The sequence below is a fragment of the Echiichthys vipera genome (assembly GCF_963691815.1).
Source record: "Echiichthys vipera genome assembly, chromosome: X".
Taxonomy (NCBI): Eukaryota; Metazoa; Chordata; class Actinopteri; order Perciformes; family Trachinidae; genus Echiichthys; species Echiichthys vipera.
The window spans coordinates 46,083,926-46,098,950 of record NC_139825.1 but is presented as its reverse complement, the minus strand read 5'-3'; positions in this window follow the sequence as shown (position 1 = coordinate 46,098,950).

The window sequence follows — 15,025 nt, the reverse complement described above, 5'->3', positions numbered from 1 at the left end:
CCTGTTGGGACATTGAAAATAGAAGGAGGGACCATGTGCGGACATTTAAAACAATGGCGGAGAAAGGTTCACGTTGTTGTGATGCGGAGGTTGAGTGTTTACTGCAGATTTGGTCGATGAAAAGATTCAAAAACAGTCGACAAGACGCACAAAAACTCTGAGGTCTATGGAAAGATTTTTAAACAAAGCCACGCATCGCCATGACGTCATCAATGCGTGTGACGTGTTACGGCGTGATGACGTATGGACAGAAAGAAGCATTTGCGCGAGGCCCAGGCAGTGTGAGTACAAACGGCCCTGGGGCGCGGGGGGAGAGGGAGGGGGCACAAGTACCCTAAAGCCCGGGGCACTGTGCGGAAGGACAGTGTGAGTGCGCCCTAAGATAAAATGGACGCACTCTGCTGCAGCACTCCACGACAGCCATGCCACGCCACTGATGGAAAAATAAGTCAACAAGTTATTATTAGTTATATATGAGAACTCTGGCTGTATACATTGTTTTGTGTTTCCCTCTGAGAACAGTGACCTTTCTCACAGAGTGCGTTGCGGTGTGATCAGGAGAGTTGGCAATTGCTATGGGAAAAGCCAAAGTAGCTTACAATGTTTTGTAAATACATCTCTATGACAACCATTTCTGTTCAACTACATGTTAAAATGATCTGGTTCTGAGGGCTGCCCTCAGAGCATGTTGAGACACTTAAGTGTACCTATGCTCTCTTCTTGTTTAAGAATAAATTTAGTTATTAGAACTTGATTCTGGTTCCGAACTGGTCCATTTTTCTAACAGTCACGATTTGCCGTACAAAGACAAGACCAGACAAGGTTTTGAGACAGGGCCCGGTGAATTCAGTTACAGTCAAGGGTGTTGAGAAAAAAGTCAGTCTAATGACATCATGCTAAATGATAGGTGACATTTACATTGCGACTGTGGCTCATTGGAAGAGTGGATCATCCTCCAATCGAGAGATTGGCGGTTTGATGACCAGCTCCCCCGGTCCACATGTCGAAGTGTCCTTGGGCAAGACACTGAACCCTGAATTGCTCCCTATTCTGCGTATGGGTGTGTGAATATGGTGTGAATGGTTACATTAGATTAGATGGTCTGTAGATGCCCACTGCCATCAGTGTGAATGTCTGTGTGAACGAGTGAAGGTGACAAACACTGTGAAAGTGCCTTGAGTAGTCAAAAGACTAGAAAGGCGCTATAGATGTACAAGTCCATTTACCATTTTTTGCATTAATTTGAATGCCTAGGACCCTATATTTAATTGTTATTAACAACCTTTCATTAATATTAGAATGTTTTTCAAACAAGGTTTTCACATACAAGGAATTTGCCTTGGTGTTTAGTATTTAATATACAAAGGAAATGAACAATAAAGCAACTTACCGCAGTCAAGAACATCATTAGTAAAAAGAATACAGGAACAATTTAACAGTTTATCAATAAGAAGTTGTAAAGGGTGAGCAATAGTATATTAGCAGCATACTACATGTTGAAGCAGCCACAGAAAGTAAACTACACAAAACAAATGCATGAGAACTGCACAGAGAGGAAGAGGCAGTGAGGACGTGTGTGGATGCTGGCGAGAGATGTGACTCTTAACTATAGTATAAAAGGCTGTACAGCACGACATATGCAAAAATATGTGCATTGAATTGAATTACCGCAGTATTTTGTGTGAAGGAGTTCACCTCGGGATCAAGTTCACGAGTGAGGGAGCAGCAGGGGCGGTGTTGCAGTCGCTCTACCGCACCGTTGTGACGAAAAGAGAGCTGAGGAAGGCAAAGCTCTCGATCTACCGGTCAGTCCTGGTTCCTATCCTCACCTGTGGTCATGAAAGCTGGGTCATGACCGAAAGAACCAGGTCGCGGGTACAAGCGTCTGAAATGTGTTTCCTCAGGAGGGGGGCTGGAGTCTCCCTTAGAGAGAGGGGGAGAAGTTCAGCATCCGTGAGGAACTCGGAGTAGAGCCGCTGCTACTTTGCATTGAAAGGAGCCAGTTGAGGTGGTTCAGGATCATCTAGTAAGGATGCCCCCTGGGCGCCTCCCTAGGGAGGTGTTCCAGGCACGTCCACCTGGGAGGAGGCCTCGGGGAAGACCCAGGACCAGGTGGAGAGATTATATCTCCACACTGGCCTGGGAACACCTCAGGATCCCCCAGTTAGAGCTGGTTAATGTGGCCCGGGAAAGGGATGTTTGGGGTCCCCTGCTAAAGCTGCTGACCCGCGACCCGACCCCGGATAAGAGGCTGAAGATGAGATGAGATGAGATGAGATGAGTAATTTGTGTGGGCTGTCTGTGTGAGATAAAGAAAGGCACTTGAGGTGAAGGTTTGTGTGCTTGTTTGTGTGTTAGGCGAATCAAAAGTCCATCTCTATTCTACTTGGTAGTTGTAGCCTGTTGTGCCATGGTGACACAGGCCTGACAGGGGCTGCTAGATTCGATAAAATAATGCAGGACCCAGTTGATAGTTGATAGCGTTCCATACAAATTTATAAGCTATGACGTGATTTTTAAAATAAAAGCAACTGGCCCACAGTGTACCCGGGACTTTTTGGTTTCCTGAGCACGGAATTTCCTGGTTACGATATCCAGCCTTGGCAAAGGAGGTGAACGTAAACTAGCAGAAAGTGTAGGGAAAATCACTAAGGGCTCACGGTTTTGGCCCAGTGCGGAAGGACCGTGTGAGTGCGCCCTAAGAGACCAGGAAGCAAAGGCGAGAGTTTATAAAGAGAGATGAAGCTGAGGCTGAACGCGAAGAAAAGCAAAGGCAGCTGGTTTGTTTGAAATGTAATAAAACAGGAACTAAAGCTGATGAAATATAATCCAGTAGGTCTAGTTTGAGTTGTACAGCAGTTAATGATCCTGCAAGACGGGATTTTACAACTCTAAAAAGTTATTACAGCCACATTAATTTTATAACACTCGTTGTGATGATCGTGTGGCAAACAGTATAATTATGCCACTCACATTACAAAATAATCCAGGAATGTGCACTTGCACAAATTGAATCGGCCAACCTGGGTTTTTTTCAGGACCCTTAGGTGAACACAGTGGTCTCATTGAAATAGATGAGATAATACTTACGATACATGATGTCAGTCTGCACCTGCTCTTGTGGTCAGGAAACAGGAGACACCTGACTGAGGAGGAGGAGGAGGAGGAGGAGGAGGCAGTCAGTCAAGTTAAGTGACCCCCCGACCAGGAGGTGAGCTGGGATATTCACATACCAGAGGGCATGTGTTTATGCCTGAGAGATGGACAAAGAGAGCTATAATGGGGACATAGATTGAGAGAATATCAAGGTAGACCAAAAACAACATGAGTGAGGACAGAAAGCAAAGAAGCAAATGTTTAATTTATAAGAGGGAGTGGAAAGAGGAAGGAGGGTAGAGGAGAAAATCAAAGAAATAAGGAAAAAATCAAAACATTTCATCCATAAGGGTGTGTGTACATGTGTGACATCAGTGATGATGATCTAATGACGTGTGTTTTGTGTCTTTTTTTAGTTGTTTTGTGTCTTTTTTTGGTCGTTTTGTGTCTTTTTTTAGTTGAAAACACAAAAACGACAAAAAAACAACAAAAAAAGACACAAAAAGACACAAAAACAACGACAAAAAGACACAAAACAACTAAAAAAAGACACAAAACGACGACAAAAAGACACAAAACAACTAAAAAAAGACACAAAACGACGACAAAAAGACACAAAACGACACAAAAAGACGACAAAAAGACACAAAAAGACACAAAACAACTAAAAAAAGACACAAAAAGACACAAAACGACAAAAAAAAGACACAAAACAACAAAAAAAGACTCAAAACAACTAAAAAAAGACGCAAAAACCCAACATTTAGATTTAAAGCTTTCACGAAGACATGTGCTGAGAGACTATGAGTGCACTTGCTTGGTGGAGTGACATTGTGAGTGCAGTTTAGAGGGAGACAGAGATAATGTGTTCGAGAATGTGTTTATCCCTGAAATCAAGCGACCAAGAGATCTGACGTCTGTTTCTAAGGGGGGAAAAAAGGGGCTTGACGTTTAATGAGCTAGGAGCAGAATGGGAGCTCAGCCGACCGGATAATGCTCCATTAAGGAGACGCAGATTGGCCTGCCGGTTCAATCCTCGACCAGACGCACAAGAATAATGAGGCCTTTTGTTAAGTAATAAGTCAGGAATCTCACACAATCAAACACACGTGCTGGGGACACTTCTGCTAATATGAATAATTAAAACAACTTTCCCCAGATGTTAATTGTTTATAAGTGGGTTTTGTTTCTTTCATTGCAACTTAATTTGGAGCAAAGTGTTCAACAGTACAGTTACAAAATACAAAAGATGTATGTTGATTGTGAAATAAGGACCTGAGTCATGTTAAAACAATATTGCAACATTTTTGGAAACACACTTGTTGTCGCACCTGCCAAGATTAAGATGAGAAGAGCAGTACCACTTTAATGTCTGTGTACAGGGTGATAAGTAGCATATGAAGCAGAGATATATATTTATTTAACTTTAGACAGACAGGCAAGCTGTTTACCTCTGATTCGACTCTTCTTGACCGTATGGTAAGTCATTCCCTGTGTCTTGAGCAGATCAAAGAATAAACCTAAAGGGAAATGTATCCAATACTCTGGCGCTGTAGGAAAAGGCTGCCTCTCCAGTAGCTCTCCGGTTGTTAGCTCTTTTTTTTTTAGCTATTTTACCCTATTTTAACCTCTTTATTGCTACTTTTGTACTCTTCTTGTGAAGATATTGTGTGTTTTAAAAATATCCTATGGATATTTCTAACTTTAAAATGCAACCAAGAGCCAGTTTTCTCAATGACTCAAGAGAGAAACTGCTGTCTCTATGCACAAAGGGGCGAGCTGGGATACCTACGTGGTCTCATGGGAGGGCGTATAAATAGCACGCCACTTTTCATGAATTTCATGACTTTTCGCGTGCATGTCTACGCATATTAAGCTTTTCGCGTGTCATTTAACGCCCGTAGTTCCCCAGAGTTAGGGTTAGGGTTAAGGGTTAGGGTTAGGGTTAGGGCATTTCACGCCCGTCATTTCAGCCATCGTTCACATGAAATATTGATTTTAAAACAACCCTCTGACAGAAAGCTCCACCACTTCGTATTTCTCCGCCACCTTGCGGAACACGTGGGTTTTCCCTCAATGACATTTGTGCGTGAAATGACAACGCCATCTCTGCACTATACAAGTCAATTGAGACTACATGGCGTGAAAGGACACGCAAAAATCATGACATGCGTTGTAATTATACGCGAGATGGCTTGAGAGAAATAGCGTGTCATTCACACGCCTTTTGGTGAGACCAGGCTGGGGATACGGCACCCCGTCCTGGAGGAGCTGAGGAGGCGACCCAGGGGCAGCAAGGCTGGGGCAAAGCTAAAGGCCGAGTGAGCGGAGAAAGACCCTCTCAAATGATCATTCACTCGTCGTGTTTCCATTAGGGATTTTCGAGACTCCGGAGGTGAAATATCATTTTGAATGGGTTTTGATCGCAGGTGATCAGCTGATCAGTGATACAGCGGCGCTCTGTTCACTTCCTACTCCAAGTGAGAAATACAGAATTGTTGCAGTTTGATTTAAGGGGGCCTGTATGATTCACAACGTTAGCATGCAGGAAAGGGTCGCAGGTCCGAATCAGTCAGACTCCAACCCAGCCACTGAAGCACTCATTTTAACAAGCGTGTGCAAAGATACGCGTGCACATATCATTTTCTGCACTGCATTCCACTACACCATGGGTGTCAAACTGATCCAGTAAAGGGCCGTGTGGCTGCAGGTTTTCATTACAACCAATCAAAAACACACCTGGTCCAACAAATCAACTGTGTGAAGACAGTTCAGGTGATTGAGTAAGTTGAGTCAGGTGTGTTTTTGATTGGTTGTAATGAAAACCTGCAGCCACACGGCCCTTTACTGGATCACTTTGACACCCATGCACTGCACCACTGGATACAAGTATCTACTCTACTTCGCCGTGATATTCTGGCATCGAGTCCTTCCACACGTCACATCCCGCGGAGAGTTACATCCAATCAGCAACCGGGCTTATCTCAGCGGAGAAAAATGGCCCTGCTCTCCCACAGAGGTAAAAACTCACATGTAAATTATGGGTGTTTTGGTGAGATAGACCTGCCTCAAACTCACCTTATATGCTTTAAGTAGTAAAAATGGTTATTTATGGTCATTAGGTTTTTAAGAGTTTTGTTATTTTCAGATAAGACTCCTATCACGTAGTGTCTGCGACAACACATTCCCCATAAACACTATACATCGCTTCCAGGGTGCCTTAGTGCATTAGCAAAAATAATGTTTAGTCCAAGTTACCAAACAGTGACTCATTGAACAAAGTGAACGTCACTCATGGCACTTCATACGTAGCCTCTTGTGCATAGAGTTTCCTCTATCTGGACATTTCTTTGCCTCTCTAATGTGCTGTTCTGCTGCTGAGTATGCTCTGTAGTTCTTGCATCTAGTTCCTTACAGTTACATAGAGATAAGAATGTAACTGTGGCAAAATCAGCCCGTCACGTACGTCACATTCATTCAGTAGATGTCAAGAAAATGAGTGTTTCACGCATGGAAAGAGTAACTGTCTGGAGAACACAGCTCTCTCCCAGAATGATCTGCAAACCACAGCCTTTGCCATGGTAACAGATAAGACATTCAGCCTTACGCTCTGCAGCAATGATTATTTCCATGGCAACATTATCAAAAGCTGCATAGCAACAATCATAAGTGTGCCAGCCAGTTCTGAACAGTGCCTCTCCTATCCTTTTATCATTTGTATTCTGTGTGGAGAGAATAATAATGCCAAAGTTCAACATCACACGTCCCACATCTTTTTCTGATATTGCTTCTTTATTGTTGTGGCAAAAGCCTTTAAAAAAAAATGTAATATGCTTCTTGATTCAGCTTCTTTTGATGTAAAAGCAAACAGCAACAGAGGGAATGGAAGAGGAAAGCCATAGCCAGAGTTGAAGCCATATTTCTGCCTTTACATTACTTCTTAGATTGTAATTATATCTCCAATAAATCATGAAACTTATAAGACAACATTAAACTAAAGACCTCCTGGACACATTAACTCCAAGTTCAACTCTGCTGCAGTGTTGAATTTAGATCATAAAACACAGTGCAGCAGCAATATCAAGACAGGACATCCTGCCCCTGTGTGTTTGATCAACCATAAAACTGTCTCAGACACTGCTGCCAACTGCAAGTCTCTCCACACTTTCAGTTTAGTTTCCAACAGCTCAGTGTCCTCGTTACTCTTTCACATGACTGTGCTTGGCAAGGTTTAAAAATCATTTTAAGAAGCTTCTGGTTTCTAAATCTGGGTGTTTTTCGCCTTAAACCTGCATTAAGCAATAGTTTCTATATGTTAATGTTAAATCCAATGTAAAGAAAAGTGGTTACGCATACTGTGAATGATCTGCAGTTCTTAGCTCATGCGTTTCTCCTGATGTACACAGGGCATATTGATTATGCTGTTTCCTAAAAACTCTTCTTGGGGTTGTATTCAAGAATAAGTAATAATCAGATATCAATAGCACTGCATACAAGAACACATCGGTATAGAATTACACATGTCCATTTCCTTATTTCTTGCATTACAATGTAGCTCAAAACTCCGATATCAGGTATTTACAAACATAAAGTTTGGAGGTTTGAAGTTTGAAGTGTCACTAAAATCAGTGTAAACCAATGACAGCTTGGAATTCACTACATCAGTATGTATTTATTTATGGCATACATGGTTTTCAGTTAAAGTACTAAAATGTACTAAACCCTATAGTATGGTCCTTTAATCCAGATGTCATCACCAGAGGTAGCTGCATGAAACCATGTATGGATGGAGACAGAGAAACAGGCTAAGTAAAGGGATTGTGTGCTGAATTGTGGTGAGAGAGAGATGGGCTTCATAGATGATAAAGACTCCAACCTTTAAACGATGTCAAAAGGTTGTACTAAGTGAAGTTCAGCTACTGTTCCTGTTAAAGAGCTTAAACCATATCCGTCCATCTATCTATCTCTCTATCTTAGCTCATCTATTGTATCTATTTTATCTATTGCTTAGATCAACCCATCTTGCAGCTTTATTATGTGTCAATGTGTAGAAATTATGTCCTTCCTTCACTAAAGAAATAAAAGGTATATATACTAAGTACCAATCTAATTATAAAACAGTCACCCCCCTTGCTTGTAATGCTGGTGTTTACTAGGAAGTGGTGCATTTATTTCAGATTAATCCCTCTCCCTGGCCGGCCAAGGCGGTCAGATGACAGGCGCTAATCTCTGGACTGCCTGCCTGACTGACTGCCTGCTGACTAATGTGGGATTAAAACCGAGCATGCCTCGATCATGTAGCAGGCTCTCAACATAACCAGGGGCATTTGCTGAGGATGGCCTTGAGTTTGCCACCTCACTGCCCACACTGTTATGTATGTTGCCTATAATTATCAATATAACTAATCATTCCAACAGTTCCTGTTTCAACCAAGGTTCATCCTGAAGATTGCTACACCTTAACAAAGAGTGCTCCATTCAGCTATGAGTGTGACTCAACACAGTTACGCTCATCACAGAGTGGAACTGTGTATGAGCCGCATCAGAACTGGGCTGTTGACTAAGCATGTAGGCTACAGCGTCAGTCATATCCAAGTGTTACTGGCCTACATACCACTGATGTAGCCATGCTAGCAACAAAGATGGGAGTGTTTCAGTTGGGGGTTGTCTGTCATTGTTGTTCCACTACTCTGGTCAAGATCATAGACTGTATAAGAAATGGACGTAGCCTCTCCGTCGAGGTCCGTTCTCTCAACTTGATCCAATCGTACCCGCCTCTGGGAGTCGGCATTTTGTCAGACTTTGACTCTGCTTCATTTCCTCTTACCAAAAAAAGGGTATTGATGTGACATTGCGGGGAGGGAGATACATCCATCTGAATTAGCAACATTAGCACCACTGACCGGGAGATAGGCTAATAGAACATGTTACTAGATAAACGGGAGTAGGAGTCAACGTCCAGATTTTTTTCCGGGACCTGGAGTGAACAGGAGTCATTTTTTATTATTTCCCATCTCTAGTGGAAAACTAAACGGCTCTGGGAGTCAAGTGCAGGCAGTTAGCATTTATGATCTATGATTTAAACTGATATTCAACACAGCACCATGCTCATAGACTGTAAAACACCAACCCTAACAGCCTGAATCCTCCCGGTGCTCCAGATTAGCATCTGGTGTAAGTGCCATCAATAGTACGCTAGCTTATGTCGCAAGTCATGGTGAAAGTGTGGCTATTTAATTAGCATAACAGAGCTAACGTTATTAGGTGTGTTCCCAAACCATCTGTTTGTACAGTTGATCAAAGAGCAAACCATCTTGTCACATATGGTAACACCACCACACGAATGACAGCAATCCAAGTCGAGATGACGGTGTTAGCATGCTAATCCTGATAACTAGCCACCGAGGTAAAGTGAGGGCCAGCGACTAACTATCACTCAAGAGGCTGTGCCCCCCCACCCTGTTTAACATGGGGGGTCAATGAGAAACTGCTCTATTGTGCAAACTACTCCTAGTGGACACTCGGTTTTGTCACTTTTGTATTGGATCAACTAGGAAGTCGCTGTGGTGGGGGCTTGGTCCAGACTGAAATATCTCACCAGCTACTGGATGGACTGCCAAGGAATTTTGTTTAGATGTAGCAGGTCCCGGCTAGGCCTCCGCTGACAGATATATAATCCTGACTGGAAACACAGGACAGCAATAAGTGAAACTGGACCACAACTGCTCATTCTCCAAATCGTTCGGATTATATTTATTCTTAAATTCAGGTTAAACATTTAACTGCAATCATAGATTATTTCTATTATTTTGTTTGCATTAAAGCACTGGTATCTTAACCACGTTTGAATGAAATTCACATAAATTACGCTTTTTTTCCACATATTTTCCAGGAAAAATCTAAATATCAAAATTTTTATTAAACCAAAGATAACATTTCCCGTCTGTCTATCATCAATCATGTAATAACCTTTCCTTAAAACACACATCTTTCTCCATCCTCTCATCAAAAGAGTAATAACTGTACATTAAATACATTAATGATCTCTTAATATAACAGAATTAACCTATTCTGCAGGTTAACTATCTCACATTTACAATCAAATGAACGCAAACCAAAATAATAAACATGGCTGGCCCAAAGCTTGCTGCTTTAGCCCGCGAACTCTAGAACTGTATAATTACGTGCACGCCTTTAACCAGTGCTGCAGCCGTAGATGGTCTTAAGCTGCACATTAGCATTAGCTTATTTCAAATGACACACTACACAAATAATAAGTTACAATCATAGTAGCCCACAAATGCCCATTTCTACTGATGTACTCTACACACTTAGGGCGCGCTCACACTATCCTCCCGGACCGAGACCCGGACTTTAGGGTACTTGTCCCCCCTCCCTCCCCCCCCCCCCCCGCTCCCCAGCCCCGTTTGTACTCACACTACCAGGGCCTCGGCCAATGCTTCTTGCTGTCCATACGCCTTCAAGCCGTAACACGTCACACGCATTGATCGCCTGTGTGTGGCTTTGTTTACAAATCTTTCCGTAGACCTCTGAGTTTTTGTGCGTCTTGTCGACTGTTTTTGAATATTTTCATCCGACCAAATCTGCAGTAAACACAACGTGAACCTTTCACCACCATTGTTGTTGTTGTTAAATGTCCGCGCATGGTCCGTCCTTCTATTTACATGTCCGAACAGGCGGACATAACGCTACTGCCGTAGGGCTCGTGCTCGTGCGCGTACACGTGCGCACGCTCGTGCTCGTACATGTGCAAACGGCTCCGCTAAAGCCCACCTCTTTCAAGCGGGCCGTGGCGGCCCAGCTGGCCCCAGTTGAGCGCGGAGCGGGTGCGCTCACACTACTTAAAGGTACTAGACTTTAGCTGAAAAACCGGTTTTGGCCGCGGCCAAAAGGATAGTGTGATCACGCCCTTAGTTTCACACCACAAATGCAGAGGAGCCAAAAGAACGGTCTCCTCAGCCCCTTTTTTTTTGGTCTTTTTTTTCTGCTCTGCAGCCACGAGGCAAATTTCCACATTCATTTGCATGACGCTGAAATGTTTCACCTTTCAACCTCTAACTTTTCAGTCAGTCCTACATCACAGAAACACCCACAATGCCTCGTGAGGCAATTCATTTCCGTCCCATTGACACTGAATGGGGTTGAACTTGCACATGGCTGTAGACTTTTAGTCTTTTTCTATAGAACATAACAAATGTTTGGATTGAAATGTTTTTAGAAGTCACTAAATGGCTTAAGGCAATGTTTAGCCCACAGAAAGAACAAACAAATTCATAGATACTATAACTGGGAATGTGATTAGACATGACTGCGGATGATTGTCTCTGTTTACAAACTATGATGAACTATTTAAAAAGCTATTTAACTGAAGAGAGTTAGAGAAGAGCTGGGCTTCTCGGGGGACTTTGGTCCATCTGTTCAGACACTTCTGTGTGACTTAGAGGTTCAGTGTCACATTTTCAGTCAGATTTCCTTGGTTTTGCTTCACAAAAAGGAAACTTCTTGGTCTGAGTTTTGTTGAGGTGAGATTAGACATTTTGAGGAACTGAGTAGAAACCCAGAAATGAACTTCCTATAAAGCTGAACATGTTTACCACACAACTTCAGAGAAACACACAAACCTGTGAACAGCGGGGCAGATCCCTCCCATCAAACCAAACTGCCTTCGTCTCTGTAAAATGATATCCCATTGGTTCATATTTGTATTAGATGACTCGTAGTGATACATTATTTTGACGGGAAATAACGCATAATAATGATCTTGAAAGGCAGTTAAATTAAGACTTGAAGCTGCGTGTCTTCCTCTTCTCTCTCCCTGTGTCTTTATTCTGCAGCCTCTCTCCTTTCACTGGGAATAAACACATTTGTTGTCTGTATGTTTCCCTCTCACTCTTCCTCGCTGTCTCTCCATCTGGTTCTCAGTTGCTCAGTGCCTCCTTTATTCGACTGATCAGAAATGACGTCACCGCAGCGAGAAACAAAGGAATAATTTCACGTGGAAACAAAGAACACACACGTGAGGATAAACAAAAACAAAATGTGACAAGATCCAGTTCACATTTCTTTCTAAAGGCAGAAACAAAAACATTTCTGATGACATTGAGAAATGGGAGGAAGCAAATACAGATACAATTGTTTGATGTCAAACACAGCCTTGCATTTATTCTTTCTCCCGCCGCCTCATTCAGGAAGTCTACCATCTAGATCTCTGTCTCTTTTCCTGTCACATGACCTCCTGTCCAACGACACTAAAGGCGGCTGTGCAAACAAACACCACCTCTCATATTGCTACAGCCTGAGAGCTTCGTCTGGGCTGCAGGCTGGTGTTTGACGGATGGAAAGAAAGAAAAGACAATAAATAAACACCATTTTATATTCACTGTCTTTTAATTGCCATGTCTCCTACGATATATGATTAATAGTAGCATTGCACTCATTACATAAGTATATTCTTATGCCATGAATACACACATATTCATAGGATCACTGAAAGCTGTGTCTTTAATTTTTGTCTCTGGTCTTAAAATGATTAAAATAATCCATCTATTGAACATCAAATACCGTATTTTTCGGATTAAAAGTCGCTCCGGAGTAAAAGTCTCACCGGCCGAAAATGCAGAATAAAGAAGGAAAAAACAAATATGAGTCGCACTCGAGTATAAGTCGCAAATGACATTTCATCTTGAAAGGCAATTTAAACTAAAACTAGAACAGAGAACAACAGGCTGAATAAGTGTTTACGTTATATGACGCATGAACAACGAGCTGAGAACGTGCCTGGTGTGTTAACGTAACATGTTACGGTAAGAGTCATTCACAGAACTATAACATATAGAACATGCTCTACGTTTACCAAACACTCTGTCACTAATCACACAGAACTATAACATATAGAACATGCTCTACGTTTACCAAACACTGTCACTAATCACACAGAACTATAACATATAGAACATGCTCTACGTTTACCAAACACTGTCACTAATCACACAGAACTATAACATATAGAACATGCTCTACGTTTACCAAACACTGTCACTAATCACACAGAACTATAACATATAGAACATGCTCTACGTTTACCAAACACTGTCACAGATAATCACTAAATCCACTGAACTCTTCTTCCTCGGTGTCACTTCTTAACAACTCCGCCAACTCCAAAGGTAGACAATGCGCCGCTTAGCTCAAGCATTAGCAGGTAGCATCTTTATTTTCCAAATGCACTTCTGCCATGACCCGCCCCCGCCCAATTTTGATTGGTTGAGTTGTGTGTGTGATGATTGCTGATATACGCATAGTCTCTTACGTGACTGAGATAAATAATAGCCCGGGAATGTGTTAATAATTTCACCCATAAGTCGCTCCAGAGTATAAGTCGCACCCCCGGCCAAACTATGAAAAAAACTGCGACTTATAATCCGAAAAAATACGGTACTCACCCTGTGCACACAAGAAAGCTTACTTGAAGTTTTGTAGTTTATTTTATTCATCTTGAATCCCCAGAACTTAAAATTAATTCCAATAATGACACAGTTTTATAATGAAAATAAATAAATAAACACAAACCTCTTCTCTGGCATAATGCCCCTATTTGCTGTTCATCTGTATGCTTAAAATCATATCTTTACCAAAATGTGTGCCTTTATAGACAACGCAGAAAGTAATTTGTACTCTGAGTTTGATGCATTTTTACATAAAAGTGGGAATTCTTGATGACTGCCATGAATTCCCATTCTGTTCACATAAACATTTGTTGCCATTACGAGTGAAACGTTACGGGAATTAACTCTATAATAATATTAGAATTGTATAAATAGGCCTGTCATTGCCACTGGGAGGGATATTCAGTTTTCAAAATATACCGCATTGGGGAAAACGTCAAATAGGAGCAGTAAAGTCAGCAATTTTACATGTTTTTTTACATAGTACATATATAAAATACAAATTTATGATCAACCTGGAGGACGGATATCAGCTGGAGAGCAGAAAGGAGGATGAGGAGTGGTTCAAAGGTAGAAGTTTGTGTTTGCTCGCCAACTTATTGCTGCCACAATGACAAAATAAAAATCTTGATGTAACTGCGAGCCTGTTCTTTCAGCGCCCTCCATTTTGTCACGTTCACGGTTACTACATGTGTTGACAATTTTTAATTATTTATTTATTTTATCTACATTTATATTAAAATTTTAAATTTTTGCTCTTTTGTTATCTTTATTGAAACACATTCACTTCTCTACTTCCAGTCTAAATGACCCTCTTAAATCCTTCCTGTTCCTATTACACTTCTGCCCTGACCACAAGCCCGTCTCAAGTCCGATTTTCGATTACAAGTGAACGCAGCATAACATTAGTGACGGGTTGGGCCAGCAGACTTACTGTAAGTAGCATCGCTAACATGGCGGGTTATTTACCGTAATTTCCGGACTATAAAGCGCACCTGACTATAAGCCTCACCAGCTAAATTTAGGGTAAAATACAGATTGCTCCATATAAAAGCCGCACCCGACTATAAACCGCAGGCGTTTTGATGTGTAATTACCGTAGTATATAGGGGTTCCTGCTACCACGGAGGGGATTGTCGGGACAGAGATGACTGTTTGGGAACGCAAAGCGTCCCATTTATTAACAATAAATCTTTCAATCATTCAATCAAACTTTCACATCTTTGACATGGCGAACAGCATTCGTGCAGAGTACAAATAATACAACGGTGCAAAGTAATACAAAGTGCTCGCCTGTAACACGGCAGTGAAAGTGCAGTCCCGCGGCCGTTTACGTTATCAAAATAACCAGCCATTCATTGATGTCAAGGGTACGTGCAGCAGCTCTATTTCCTTCTTTGACAGCCAGATCGATTGCCTTTAACTTAAAAGCAGCATCATATGCACTTCTCCGTTTGTTTTCC